General features: G+C 47.2%; 2 pseudogenes; both read left to right on the top strand.

The window, feature by feature from the left end:
• The first annotated feature begins 1,035 nt into the window (after positions 1-1,035).
• On the top strand, positions 1,036-3,176 carry LOC148880958 (organic cation/carnitine transporter 2 pseudogene; annotated as a pseudogene).
• Positions 3,177-3,355: 179 nt separating this feature from the next.
• On the top strand, positions 3,356-8,921 carry LOC148880957 (organic cation/carnitine transporter 3 pseudogene; annotated as a pseudogene).
• The last annotated feature ends 6,124 nt before the right edge of the window (positions 8,922-15,045 follow it).

The following is a 15,045-nucleotide window of genomic DNA, read 5'->3' as shown; positions in this document are numbered from 1 at the left end:
AAAAACGAGATAGGGAGGAGAAAGAGTAGGGTTTAAGGAAAATAGCATGAAAAGGTTTAGATTTATTATAGATTTTTTTACAAAAATAAATGAATAAATAAATTAAATATAGAATACACTTGTTTTTTATGAGATTGGATCTGTTCCTCACACAAGACGCCTTACACTGAACTCACATGCACATCCTATCATGCATTGGAAACATCTTCACGGGAGATATTTGCGAGGAGCAGATCCCATTCCGTTTTTACGCTAAAGCTTAAAACCCTCGCTAACAGAGTAACAGCCATCTATTGTGATTGTACAAATGACTCTCTGGTATTTACTTTTTACATCAAGGAAGATTCCTTGTCGCCCCCCTTTTTTTAATATTGTTTTCCCTTTTATTTTGTATACTTTTTATCAAACAGCCGGCTAAATTCCATGGGTAGAATCAAATAATGTTACAAGACTTTGATTTGTATCACAGTTTCAGAGAAAAATAATTATAAGAATTACTGCAAATTAACAAGTCACACCCACTCAATTTTCTTTTTTCTTTTTTGAGGAATATAAACACAAATACGTAGAGTGTAAAACATTATATTTTGTATTATTTTGTATGTATTTATATTATATATTCTTATATATAATATAAATACATACAAAATATAAAGTTTTGTATTTTATAAATTTGTATTTGTATTCCCTCCAAACTGAGCCTAAGGGAAAATTTAGGATAAATTATAAAGATTCCCTTATAATATAGGGTGATTGATAAATATCGCTTTGCAAGCTGTTACAAATTTCTTAACCATTAAGTCTACTAGCTAGTGATTTATTGATTATATATTTTTCCAGTAACAATCAAATTAACATTTAAACCTATGAAATGTCTCTATCTTTCGATATTAAAACCCGTCTCCATGAACCACACACCCCATGTCTTTACTCAGCTGAACATTTTTGCATCACCCCAAAAAAATCTATACCAATTTGAACCAAAGACTGCAACTACTAGCTTGTAATTAATTGTCTATAAACACTAATAACTGTGGACTGGACTAATATCCAGGCTTATAAAAGTGATGGTTACGAAAAGAGCAAACAACTGATGAGATGGTTGCGCTGAGCGTCAGATCCACGACTTGATATTATTATTATTACTGGGCAACCCACCCTGGAGAGGTTGGGACTGTGGAGTTGAGTCTCTATGGCTTTTGTCTTGATTACTGCTGGTGTGTGTGTGTTTGTGTCTCCAATTTGGGACTCCAATAATGGAGCGGAGCAGAAGGTCCAAAAGACAAGTCTCAGGTGAGTACAAGCACCACCATCGCCTCCTCCTTTCACATCGCACATGCCTTAAGCTGATTGAGTGAGTCGTCACTCAATTTGGTTCTTTTCTGCAGAAAGATATGGGTCCTGATCATCTCCTCGTCGTATTCAGAATTTTACGATTTTTCTTCTTCTTCTTACGACGCGGGCGGTAAAGCTAGCTTGTTCATTCACTCCTTCCGTCTTCATCCATCCTTCCTCCGTCCTAAATTCTTTTTACCGTCAATCAACTCACCTGAACCCGATCATGATCTGTTCTTTCCTTCTCCCTTGGATATTTTGCAAAAACCATTTGATGATGATTTGATGTCGAAAAGCAATTCAGAGCCACTCTTTGTATCAACAGGTTGCTTTCCACGGAAAAAGCAGGGAATTAATGGCTCCACTTGGGACGTCGTCTTCCCAAATGGGGATCCCCAAGATAACGAAAAGACAGTGCCATAGCATCTGTCCTAGATTTGGGATGGGCTTTGGTACCAAACAGGAATTAACATATTACGGTAGAAGAACAAAACAGACTACTTTTGGTTTTGGATTTGGTCCCAAGCGCCTAGACTCATGACCCGACCCCCCACCCGTATTATAGGATCTGTAATAAAGACTCCTGTACTTTGTTTTGAGACAAAACCCCCTGTACTATAACCATGAGAGACAAAACCCCCCCTTTTCCGTTAATTCGACAAATAGAAAATATTATTTGACGAAAATACCCTTCACAAGTCGAATTGAAGTAACATTTTCAATTTGGCGGAAATAGACACCCACCCATAATCCGACGGCTTTGCTTCATGTGGGACCATCTTTTTCATCTCTATCTCCAAGAACTTTTGAGTTCAAAAGTAGGAATCTTTGAATGAATGCGGTGTACAACTCCAACTCGGACATGGATTATCCGAGTTTGGATTGGACACATCTTGCTCCTTGTCTTGGTCCCACCATGAACGAACAACTACATAGGAACGAACACCCACGACTCGAGAAGCATGTTCCCTCTTTAGAGACACCATCGAACGGTGTATAGGAAGTTTCGGGTGGGCTCAGCTCCTGCAAGCCATCGCCTAGCAGACCTTCATCAGCGTCTTCACCGACGCCGAGCTCACCTGGCAGTGCTCTCGCCAAGACAACCCCTCCTGCAACTCTACCGCCAACCTCTGCTTACTTCCCAAGGATGCATGGACCTGGGATAAGCCGTCACGGACATCCGTCCTATCGGAATGGAACCTCACCTGCGCCGTCCTCATCTCGGTGGCAAGAACATGCTCGTCCTCTCATTTCCAATGATGTCTGTAACTTCTACGTCGCCTTGAGATTCGTTAGCGGGTTCGGCCGCGCAACGATCGGAACTTGTGCGCTCGTCCTATCGACGGAAATCGTCGGAAGACGATGACGAGGCAAGGTGGGTATCATCGGATTTTTCTTATTCATATTCGTTTTCTTGTTGTTACCGGCCATGGCTTACATCAACCGAGAGTCTTCATGGCGGACCGTCTATCTCTAGATGTCCGTGCCACTCATCTTGTTATGGACGCGCGCAAACATAGGCGGCAGCACGCACCGCCCGACATCAGCACTTAGGAGACGCACGCACCGCCATACGGCAGCAGCACTAGAGAGGGGCTCACACGACAGCTCTACTCGCCACAACAGCTCTACTCGACAATTGGCTGCCAGCTGCCTGATCCCTCATCCCTTATCCTTATCTTATCTTATCTTCTAAGAGTCCTATTTACCACTAAAAGTAGGAGTTGTGTTACCATTATAACTAGGTAATTTATTTAGAAGTAAAAGTTTTAGTTTGAGTTGGACTACCCTAGCCTAGCCAAATCCAACAAATAATTCCCTTTTGTAATCTCCTATTTAAGGAGAGAATGTGTAAGGAGAGTTCGGGTGATCTTTTGGACAAATCACCCACTCGGTTGCCACAATAGGGTCTGTACGCAAGGGGAAGGGTAAGGGGAAGCATGAGTCTCTTCCGGTGGACCGACCCATGACGAGATCCTACGCCCGGGCCTATAACATTCTGGTATCAGAGCCTACTGTCATGGGGGAACAGGAGCCGCTTTCTTCCAGGGTCCACGAACTGGAACACAAACTTGCAGAGACCAGCATGGAGGTTCGTGAGGTCAAGGACGATGTCCGGGAGCTTCAACGCTTGTTGGAGATGTTCTTATCCAATAAAGAAAGAAACTCAGAAGGAACCACCACCAACAACAACCGCAGGCCGGACTGGGCAGAAGCGTCCGACGAACATCAGATCGCTGCCTCGACTACAGTTGTTATCCCCAAATACAGTCGGCTAGAATTTCCGTCTTACAACGGCACTGGAGACCCACTGGGATGGTTGTATCGTTGCGAGCAGTTCTTCCGCAACCAACGCACTGATAACAAAGACAAGGTCAGTCTGGCCGCCTTCCACCTCATAGAAGAGGCACAACTCTGGTTCTACCGTCTAGAACAGGAAGAACCCGGGCTTAGCTGGGAACAATTTAAATCCTATTGCCTACTTCGATTTGGACCCCCACTGACAAGTAATCCACTGGGCGAATTAATCAACCTCAAACAAACTGGAACTGTGGCGAATTATCAACGCTAGTTCCAAACCCTTCTCGTAGAGTAGCCTTGGTACGCCCAGACCAGCAAGTCGACATGTTTACAGCAGGGTTAGTGGAACCCCTCAGAGTGGACGCCGAGATGCAATACCCTCCTAATCTAGTCATAGCTATGAACCTCGCACGTGCCTTCGAAAGGAAGATGCATATCTCCCACGGGAACCTCAGTATAGGACGGCCGGCATCATCATGGACACCTTCGAAGACAACAAGAGTGACTCCCTCTTCGATCACCAGCAAAAAACAAAGGCTCCCTATGGGTAACCCCTCCAGATCAGCATCAAGCATAGGAAGTAGCAGGACTGCACCCCCCATTAGGCGGCTGACCCGAGCCGAGATGGCGGAACGGCGCGCAAGGGGGCAGTGCTTCAACTGCGATGATCTATACTCCGTCGGGCACAAGTGCAAGAAGTTGTTCTGTCTTCTGGTAGCAGGACAGTTAGTCCGTATTCTAGTAGTCTCCGGAAGCACTCACAACTTCGTCAGTGAACAAGCTGCCCGCCAAATAAAATTACCCATAGAAATCAGACCACAGTTATAGGTAGTCGTGGCCAATGGGGAAAGAGTTCACAGCCCCGGTATCTGCAAGGACACCGAAATTCAGGTCGGATCAGAGTCCTTTCGCGCTGAATTATTCATACTTTCATTGGACAAATTTGACATCGTCCTGGGGGTCAAGTGGTTGATCACGTTAGGGCCCATCCTTTGGGATTTCAGCGCCCTGACAATGACTTTCCACCTGGATGGGAAACCGGTTACGTGGTAGGGAACCAGAGTAAGAACAAAGGCACAGCTGCATACACTCCAGGGCGAGGTCTCATGCGCAATGGATATGGAAAGGCTCCTTATGGATTTCTCTACAGTATTCAAGGAGCCCAAGGGGCTTCCCCCTTCCAGAGGCTGCAACCACCGAATCCCTCTGATATCTGGATCAAATCCCATTGTTGTCTGGCCCTACCGCTACCCACATCGGTAGAAAGATGAAATAGAGAGGCAGTGCACAGACATCTTACAGCAAGGGATCATCCACCCCAGCCGCTCCCCCTTCTCCTCTCTAGTTCTTTTGGTACCCAAGCAAGACGGGACTTGGAGATTCTGTGTAGATTACAAGGAGCTTAACAGTCGGACGGTCAAGGATAAATTTCCTATCCCTGTCGTAGAAGAGTTGTTGGACGAGCTCCATGGCGCGTAGTATTTCTCCAAGCTAGACCTCCGATCAGGGTACTTCCAGGTCCAAATGACTCCAGAAGATATAGAGAAAATGGCCTTCCGAACACACCATGGCCACTTCGAATTCCTGGTCATGCCTTTCGGTCTTAGCAACGCTCCCTCCACGTTCCAAGCCCTGATGAACGAGGTGTTTCACTCCCATCTCCGCGGATTTGTCTTGGTATTCTTCGACGACATCCTAGTCTATAGCAAATCGTGGGTAGAGCACGTGCAACATCTGCGGATCGTTCTTGAACTCCTGCAACAACATCAGCTCTTCCTCAAGCGATCAAAATGCTCCTTTGGGGAACGTAGGGTCATTTACTTAGGACATGTGACCAGCGGCCAAGGGGTCACTATGGATGACTCCAAGATTCAAGCCATCAAGGAATGGCCCAGACTGCAATCCGCCAAGGCTCTCCGCGGTTTCCTAAGGCTGACAGGCTACTATCGCAAGTTCATTCACAATTACAGACTGATGGCGGCTCCACTAACAAATCTGCTCAAGAAAAATGCCTTCCTCTAGGACGGTACAGCTGATGCAGCCTTTGTAAAATTAAGAGAAGCCATCTCCTCCACACCGGTTCTACAATTGTCAAACTTTGATCTTGAGTTCACAGTGGAGTGCGATGCATCCAGCACTGGCATAGGCGCCATACTACAGCAGCAAGAGCACCCCATCGCTTTCTTCAGCCACAAGTTGGCCGACCGGCACCTTAAGTTGCCCACCTACGAATGAGAGCTTATTGGACTAGCTAAGGCAGTGCAGCATTGGAGGCCGTACTTGTGGAGGAGAACCTTCATAGTCAAGACGGAACACTACAACCTCAAGTATCTACTAGAACAACGGCTCACCACCTCGCTACAACAGCATTGGGTTAGTAAACTTCTTGGGTTCGACTTCCGGGTAGACTACAAGGCAGGGGACTTGAACCATGTTGCCGATGTCTTGTCCCGCCGAGAAGAAGATATGCTCCTCCATGCAATTTCGCAGCCCCGAGCCTCCCTACTGGAAGACATTCAGAATGAATTGCCACAATCACCCGAATGGAACGATCTGATCAAGAGAATACAAGCCGGAACAACCAACCCAAATTGGTCCATGCACGACGGTTTGGCCCTATACAAGGGACGAATTTATCTCCCGACCGGCTGCCCCTTAATTCCCTCCGTTATCTCCAGCGTACACAACGCCACGCATGAGGGTATCCAGAAAACACTGCACCGCATCCATGCAGATTTCCACTGGCAGGGTATGAAGGCTTCGGTACGAGACTTCATCCAGAGCTGTTCAATGTGCTAGCAGCAGAAGTGGGTAAATTTGCACCCAACAGGCCTTCTCCAACCTCTCTCACTCCCCACTCAGATCTGGGCAGATATTTCCATGGACTTCATCGAAGGCTTACCCAAGGTTGGAGGGAAATCGGTGATATTTGTAGTGGTGGACCGCTTCTCCAAGTATGCTCACTTCCTTCCCTTATCTAACCCCTACAGCGCGGTTTCAGTCGCCCACATCTTCCGATTGCATGGGCTACCCAAATTCATTGTAAGTGACAGGGACCCAATCTTTACTAGCGCCTTCTGGAAGGAGCTCTTCCGACTACAAGGAACAAACCTAGCCTTCTCCTCCGCTTACCATTCACAGAATGACGGCCAAACAGAGGTGGTGAACCGAACAATAGAGATGTACCTCCGCTGCCTTGTGGGAGACCAGCCCAGACGTTGGGTGGAGTGCCTTCCGTCGGCCGAATACTGTTACAACACGTCCTACCACTCCTCCCTGGGCATGACTCCCTTCCGGGTGGTGTATGGCCGAGACCCTCCCCGTCTTTTATCTTACGAACCCGGTTCAACACGGCTGGAAGAAGTGGATCGCAGCCTCCAAGATCGCGATGCCCTCCTGGTTGAAGTCTCCTTACGCTCGCAGCAGGCACAAGCGCGCATGAAGCACGCCTACAATCAACACCACCGTGAAGTCACCTTCGAGCCAGGACAGTTTGTTTGGCTAAAACTCCAACCCTACTGGCAACTCTCCCTCAGGCGTCGAGTCCCACCTAAGCTAGCCCCAAAATTCTATGGGCCCTTCAAGGTTCTACGGTAGATCGGGAAAGTTGCCTATCAGCTCAAGCTACCGGAGCATAGCAGAATCCATGACACCTTCCATGTGTCCCTACTGAAGCCTTTCACAGGGAATCCCCCTGATCAAATGCCTACCCTACCCCCTCTAAAGGACGGCAGACCCATCCTCCAACCTCGAGCCCTTGTTTGGTCACACATCAATCAAGGTACCTTCGAGGTACTAGTGGAATGGGACGGACTACCATCAGCTAAGGCCACCTAGATTCCCTGGACAGATCTTCACAACGCCTACCCAGAGGGGTGTGATGTTATGGACGCGCGCAACCATAGGCGGTAGTATGCACCACCCGATAGTAGCACTTAGGAGGCGCACGCACCGCCATCCGGCAGCAGCACTAGAGAGGGGGCCACACGACAACTCGGCATGGTGGGCCCACCCTTATCTTGCCACAACAGCTCTGCTCCCCAACTTGCCGCTTGCTGCCTGATCCCTCATCCCTTATCCTTATCTTATCTTATCTTCTTAGTAAGAGTCCTATTTACCACTAGAAGTAGGAGTTGTGTTACCATTAGAAGTAGGTAATTTATTTAGAAGTAGAAGTTTGAGTTTGAGTTTGAGTTGGATTATCCTATCCTAGCCAAATCCAGCAAGGAATTCCCTTTTGTAATCTCCTATTTAAGAAGCGATGAGTTGAAATAAAGGCATTCAGTTTTTCGTTCAAGAAATGTGTAAAGAGAGTTCGGGTGATCTCTTGGACAAATCACCCACTCGATTGCCACAATAGGGTCTGTACACAAGAGGAAGGGCAAGGAAAAGCAGGAGTCTCTTTCGGTGGACAGACCCGTGACGAGATCCTACGGGCGAGCCCATAACACATCTTTTACTGTATAATCATCCACTTTGAAATGCGCGAATCACCGAGGTGACTCCTGGTGAAAGGACGCAAAGACGAAGCAATCAACGCATTAAGAACCATAACCACGAGGAATCAAAGTAGCTTCAGGTTAAGCGCGAGCTTCTCCGGCATATCCATTGTACCGGAGACGTTCGCCGGTAACCTCTACTCTACTATCAAGGCATTGGTCGAGAAAAAATGGGCCTTTCGACGGTTAATGGCAATGACGACCGTCGGTTTTGGCGTCAGAATGGTGTACTACGGGATGCCTTTGGGGGTCAGAAACCTGGCCTTCAGTCTCTACTTGAGCGTTCACCTTCAACGCCTTATCAGAGCTACAATCGCCATTGCTGACGTTCTTTCTTATCAGAAAAGTGAACAGGAGAAGTTGGCTGCTGGTGTTCACAACTATAAGTGGGATTTGCAGTATAATGTGCATGGTGGTGGGTGAGTCACGGCAGGAATTGCAGGTGGCGGTGGAGCTGGTGAGCTTATTTAGCGTGTGCACGATGTTCAACGCGTTGCTGATATACACACTGGAGTTGCTCCCGACGACTATGAGGAACTCGGCATTGCCGATGGTTAGGCAAGCGCTAGTGTTCGGCGGGGTGTTCAGTCCGGTGTTGGTGGCCGCCGGGAGGAGAGATGGGTTCTTATGACATGATGATTGTTGTAAGGGAGAAATAAGGTGAGAAAACGTATAAAAGACGAAAAGAGGTTAAAGTTGTCTTAGGTAGCATAGGGATAAAAAATATTGTAACGGCAAATTTCTCATTTTTTGGACGGAATGCTAAAGAAAGAGGTCTTTATTTCACGGTCATAGTACATAGGGATTTTGTCACAAAACAAAATACAGTCATGGACCCATAGTACCGGGGTCTTTGTAATTTACCGAAAAAATCAAGAATAAAACAGAAGTTGTTTTCTTTTTCTCTTTTTTTTTTTTTAAACAAAACATAATTTCAATTTTCAACATAATTAATGAGAATATAAAAACAAGATATAAGCAGGCTTAATTCCCAACTGAGAGGTAGTTTAGTTATTGTGCTGAATGAATCGTTTTGATAGTACAGACCGAAAGAGATGTTGATGTGATGTTACACTGTTCACTGTGCCAACGCCTTAATACAAAAAATGACAAATTAGAAAGACCCCTAGTATTATGGGGTCAATGACAAAATAAAGACTCCCTCTATTTGCATTCTGTCATTTAATTTAGAAAAAAATTTTGATGTGATTATTTAAAGCTTTAAATATCCAAAGTACCCTTTTCTTTGATTTATGAAATCATTTTAATTTCTTTATTATCTTTGCTCTGCTCCCTTTCCGGCATCGATCAGTGGCAGGTGAAAGGATCAAATTTAAATTGGATCAGGCAATGTCTGAATTTGAATCCAATTAAGAAAATTGATATTTGAATTTAATTTGATATTCGATGGATATAAAAAATTAATATTCGAATTTGAATCCGATTCAATATTCGATTCGATTTAAATTCGATTAATTAATTATTTTAGGTAATTAATAAAAATTTTATTTATATAAAGTATATAAATTATTTATATAATTAAATTATATAAAGCATTTAAAAATTTTATATATTATATATAAGAATTAAATAATCGATTAAATTCATATATTTATCAAATAGAATAAGATCATATCCGAATTCAAATCCAATTAACTATTCGGTATGAATAGTGATGGAGCACAATTCGGCCGGTCTTATCTGTCAACGATCTTGCCTCTGGCCGGAGCAGAAGGTGCCTGAAATGGAAAAGAAAGCAAGTATCTCTGGGGAGGAACCCAGTGAGAGTGCTCCGAAGCTCAAGTCAGTATTTTCTCAAAGGCAAGATAATAAACCAGATGGCGCAAAGTTATCACATACCTCCTTCTTGGGGGGAAGAGAGCCTTTTATAACCACTTCGCGCACTCACTCCCAAGCTTCTGTCAGGTCGGGTATCATTACCTCTGCACTCTTGCCAGTTCAGATGTCATCACCTCTGCTAGGACAGACAACCGCCACTACTCTCTTTGTCGGAGCCGTCTCTGTGACTGGAGGTGGCGGTGGCAGTGGCCGTTGAAGTGCGGCTATCAAGTGTTAAATCCTAAGTCAGTCAGGTGCACCGCCTTAGGATACGAACTCCTTTGGTGTCAAGTGCGGTTGTTTAGTTCGGCGGTCTGGAGCCAAAGTGCTGAAGTGGTGCGTGAGGTGAAGTCTTGAGTTCGGGTAGAGGTGTGGCCCGAACTGCCCTAGGGCGGACCAGTTTGGGTTGTTGCCCTTTGCACTCCTCGTAAGGCTCGGGGTCAAAGGGAGAGTTCGGGCTCCTTTTGGGGAGCTCGGACCGCTAGTTCCTCCTCTCGGAGCTCGCGCCTTGAGCGTACTACCGTGCCGAACTGTTGCTTCTGCCACGTGTTGGGTGGTTAAGAGGTCGGGCCAAATCTTCCTTCATCAATTGCCCCCCACTCCTCGCAATAAGGGGCTTGCCCCTGAGCGGGGAGTTCGCGAGGTGGCGGGTGGATTTGACCCGTACTTCGAATCGATTTACTGATAGCGCGAAGTGTGCATTCGTCAGGAGATTTGTAGGTTTCTTGAGCGCCAAAAAGTCAGTCCGTCTTTAAATGCTGGGAGACATGACAACGTGCATTATTTCAAAAATTAAAAAAAAAAAGTGCGGCTGGGAGACGTGACAGTGGGCGTTATTTCAATTTTGAAAAAATGCATCGCTGCTGCCTTCAATGCGGGGAGACATGCGCTGGCGCTGCTTCAGTTTCAAAAAGACATGTGGCCAGTCACGTCTCGGTCTTAGGATTTGCCTCAATAGTGGGGGGACCCCTAGTCGCTTTCCATTGCCATTCTCCTGCGTTTGCTTCTTGAGCTCGCGTCCAAGTTTCTTAGCTAGCATCAATGTTTTTAGCTCGCGTCATCTTTCCGTAGTCCGTTTGCTTTTTTCGGGTGAGTCGGTGCTTTCTTCCTTGTATTCTTTTCCTCCCGATGTCTAGCTCGGACAGTTCAGACAGTTCTTCGAGGGGGTCAGATGCAGGTTCTACGAACCGAGCTGCAACCCCCAACAACCTTAGTAAACCTGAGGTAGAGCTCGAGGAGGAGCTCGAGGAAGAGTTCGAACCCGTAGGCCAAGTCGCCTCGGGTAGTTTGGCATCCTCCTCCCGTCGAGGTCAAACATTGGACAAGTTTGGGCCCTCAACCATGACGCTTGAGGGGCTTTACTCCCTTATCACCCAGTTTAACCTGCCTAGGGAGTACACCTACTTTATACCCTCGGGCGACTTCCCTTGGGAACACGGTCCTGACAAGACCATGATATTCCGGGAGCAGCTCGCCGCTGGGTTGCGCCTACCTTTCCACCCCCTCATTGTCGAGGTTATGAACCACTTCGGCATTACCGTTGGTCAACTCCACCCGAATTCTATCCTGAATTTGGTTGGGACTATCTCCCTTTTTTGCGAATAGATTTTGCCTTTAGGCCTTGAGATCTTTTTTCTCCATTCTAATGCTTAAGAAGCAAGCGGGTCCCCTTCCCAGGCGTAGGCGAGCATACTACCTATCTCCTCGCTCGGGTTTCAAACTTTTACACGATCTTCCCAACAAGGTCCCGGTATGGAAACCGGACTACTTCGGGGTGCGAAGTGCAATGGGGTGGCCATTCCAAACCGGGTGGGGATGGTTGCCCCTGATGCTGGTGTTATGCTAGATAGGGAGACGGTGAAGGGCCTCCAGAAATGGGCCCGGCTTGGGATAAAATGCCACCATTATCTGACAGAGGCCAAGCTCATCCAGGCTGACCTGAGTTCAGGTAGGTTCCTTGCTCAGAGGCTTGCCTTTTGTTTTGCTTTCCGTTCCTTTGTTTTCTTGATGCCGAGCTCTTTGTGCAGGTGTGATGGACGTAGAGAATACTCGTGGTGGAAACCTGTTTCATGTCATGAAGAGGAGGAAGCGAGTTTCCAAACGGACTCATGTCGAACTGCCCCAAGACACGAAGCCCGAGGTGCCAGGCTACTCGCCAGTGGACCCGCCCAGGGAGCCCGAGATGGCCCCTCCCATACAAGAAGCGGCAAGGGCCCCTTACGCCGAGGCTACTTATACGGGGACTCCTCCTTACACTGAGACTGCCTATACCGAACCACGATCTTCAAAAGAGTAGGGAGGCCATTTACCCCGAGGAGGTCGCAGCTTGGACCAAGCTTCCTATGAACCAGGTAGCCGGGCGTGTTGCCTCTCATGCCATGGTGGTAAGTCAGCGACTTCTTGTCGGGCTTCTTGTCATTACCTTTCTCACTGTCGCTCATTCTCGATATTTTTTCCTTTTGGTAGGTGAACTCCTCCATCCATGCCTTAGTGGCCCAAGTGGAGAGGAGCTCGAGGCGGGCACGAGCGGCCGAAGAGGATTTCCGCGCTGCCGAAGCAGCTTCCCGTGCTGCACAGGCCAGGCTGGCGAGGTCTCAGAGAGACACCGAGGCTATGGGATTGGTGGTGAAGCATATGGTGGACCTGAGGCTAGACTTACAGCATCAGGTCGAATACCTTCAAGAGGATATTAGGGAGAGGACAGACATCTTTTCTCAGGGCATCGAGGATGCCAAGAAGAAGGCCGTTGAAGACTATATCACCTCACCGCGGTTTGACGACCTGATGGTGGGATCATACAGAAGGGGTTTTAAACTGAGTTGGTGGATGATCAGGAACACGTACCCCGAGCTCGACATCAGCGCCAATAATTACTTCGCGCATTACTCAAGAGATGGCCAATGCGGCTGATGGTGAACCGGATTCCAAGGATGAAGCAGGACCCTCGGGTATCGTCGATGTGCCTTCCGAGGGTGAGGACTGAGATTGTCGGACTGTTTGGGATGTAAGCAGAGTATTTTATTATTATTATTATTGTTATTATTATTATTATTATTATTATTATTATTATTATTATTATTATTATTATTATTAATTTTGGAATGTAAACAGAGTATTTTATTATTATTTTTTTTTTTTGGAATGTAAACAGAGTGTTTTGTAATGAAACGTTCTTTCGACTAAGTTGTTGTCACCCTCTTTTTTTTCGAACTGACTATATTGCTGAACTGACCATATCCTTCTGATAATGAGATGTCGAGGTCCTTGTTAGCTCGTTATTGTATTGCCTTTGCGTGTCCATGAAGAGGTGACTAAGTCTTATGGTGTCGAGGTCCTTGTTAGCTCGTCATTCTAACCCTCAGGCTCTGATAGCGACTCCTAGTCCACTTCGCTTGGTAATTTATAGGTAGTATCGTCTTAAGTTAACGACATTCCATGCTCGGGGTACTTGTTTTCCCTCTAATGTTTCGAGCTCATATGCTCCCCCGAGCACCCACTTTACTTGGTAGGGCCCTTCCCAATTCGGTCCAAGTTTGCCCACGCCGGGCTCGAGTGCCATGATCTTACGGAGAACCAGGTCACCGACGCAGAAGTTCCGATTTTTTACTCTGGCATTGTAGTATCGAGCTACTCTTTGCTGGTAAGCTGCAAATCGGATGTACGCGATGACTCTTACCTCATCCAATAGGTCGAGGTTGGTATGTAGCTCGTCTCCGTTTGTCTGATCGTCGTATGCTTCTAGTCGCAGTGTAGGTACTTTGATCTCCGTCGGGATTACCGCTTTAGTGCCCTAGGTGAGGTTAAAGGGGGTCTCTCCTGTGGCGGTTTTTTTCGTAGTTCGGTGAGCCCATAGAACACTTGGTAGCTCGTTCGCCCACAACCCTTTAGCTCGGTTTAGTCGCGCTTTCAGTCCATGGAGGATAGCTCTGTTCATCACTTCTATTAGATCGTTTGCCTGTGGGTGCGCGACCGATGTGAAGTTTTGCCGAATCCCCATATCTTGGCACCATTCCTGAAATTTGATGTCCTCGAACTGCTTGCCATTGTCGGAGATCAGTACCCGAGGTAACCCGAAGTGACATACTATGTTCTTCCAAAAGAAATTCTGTACGTTTCGAGCTAAACTATTACGAGAGGTTCAGCTTTTACCCACTTTGTGAAGTAATCTACCGCCACCACTAGGAACTTCCTTCCACCTATTGTTGGCGGGAATGGCCCCAGGAGGTCGATGCCCCATTGCGCAAAGGGCCATGGACTAGTGAGGTACTTGAGGTCGGCGGCAGGCTGATGGTGGCCAGTAGTACCCTTGTCGAAGTGCCTTCTGGGCAAGGGCCCTGCCTCCCAAGTTTCCGCCGCACAGACCTTCATGAGTGCCGCGGAGTACGAGCTCGGCTTCGGCATGTCGCAAGCAACGTAGGTAGGGGAGCGTGTAGGACCGTCGGTACAGCCGTTCATCTATTATGACATATTTGGCTGCCTGGCGCAACACCCTTTTGGCTGCATTGTAGTCCATAGGGAGGGTCCCATCTAGCAAGAAGCTCACGATTGGGTTAATCCATCTCGGCTCTGCTTTAAGGACAGGAGCGACCTCCTCTGCCCCACCGAGAATGCTAGGCCAAGGTAAATCCCCTATGTACACGTTTCTCATGGCATTGTGACTGATACTGGCTAACCGGGACAGGGCATTGGCTTCAGTGTTCTTTGACCTCGGCTTGAGCAGAGCCTCCTTTACCTTTGCCAAGTAGGCGATCATAGTTGGCTCGCATGCTTCGTATTCACCCGTAACCTGGTTGACCACAAGCTGGGAATCGTTGTAGATAACTATGTGTTTCGCTCTTACCTTTTGCGCTAGGCCAGCCCGACTATCAATGCCTCGTACTCTGCCTCGTTGTTGGATGGCGCAAACTCAAAGCGTAGCGTGTATTCCAATTTTGTGCCACCTGGGTCGCGTAAGACTATCCCAGCCCCGTTGCCCTGTTGGTTCGAGGAGCCATCTATGTGAAGGATCCAGGGCTCCTCATTCCAGTTCGCGTTTGGCCTAACTAGGAGAGATGCCACCCTGGCTGCTACT

The sequence above is a fragment of the Nelumbo lutea genome, chromosome 1 (genome assembly GCF_056320005.1).
Source record: "Nelumbo lutea isolate HS-2025 chromosome 1, American lotus-T2T, whole genome shotgun sequence".
NCBI lineage: Eukaryota > Viridiplantae > Streptophyta > Magnoliopsida > Proteales > Nelumbonaceae > Nelumbo > Nelumbo lutea.
Note: the sequence above shows the minus strand (reverse complement) of the source record. Positions and strands in the feature narration are given on the sequence as shown.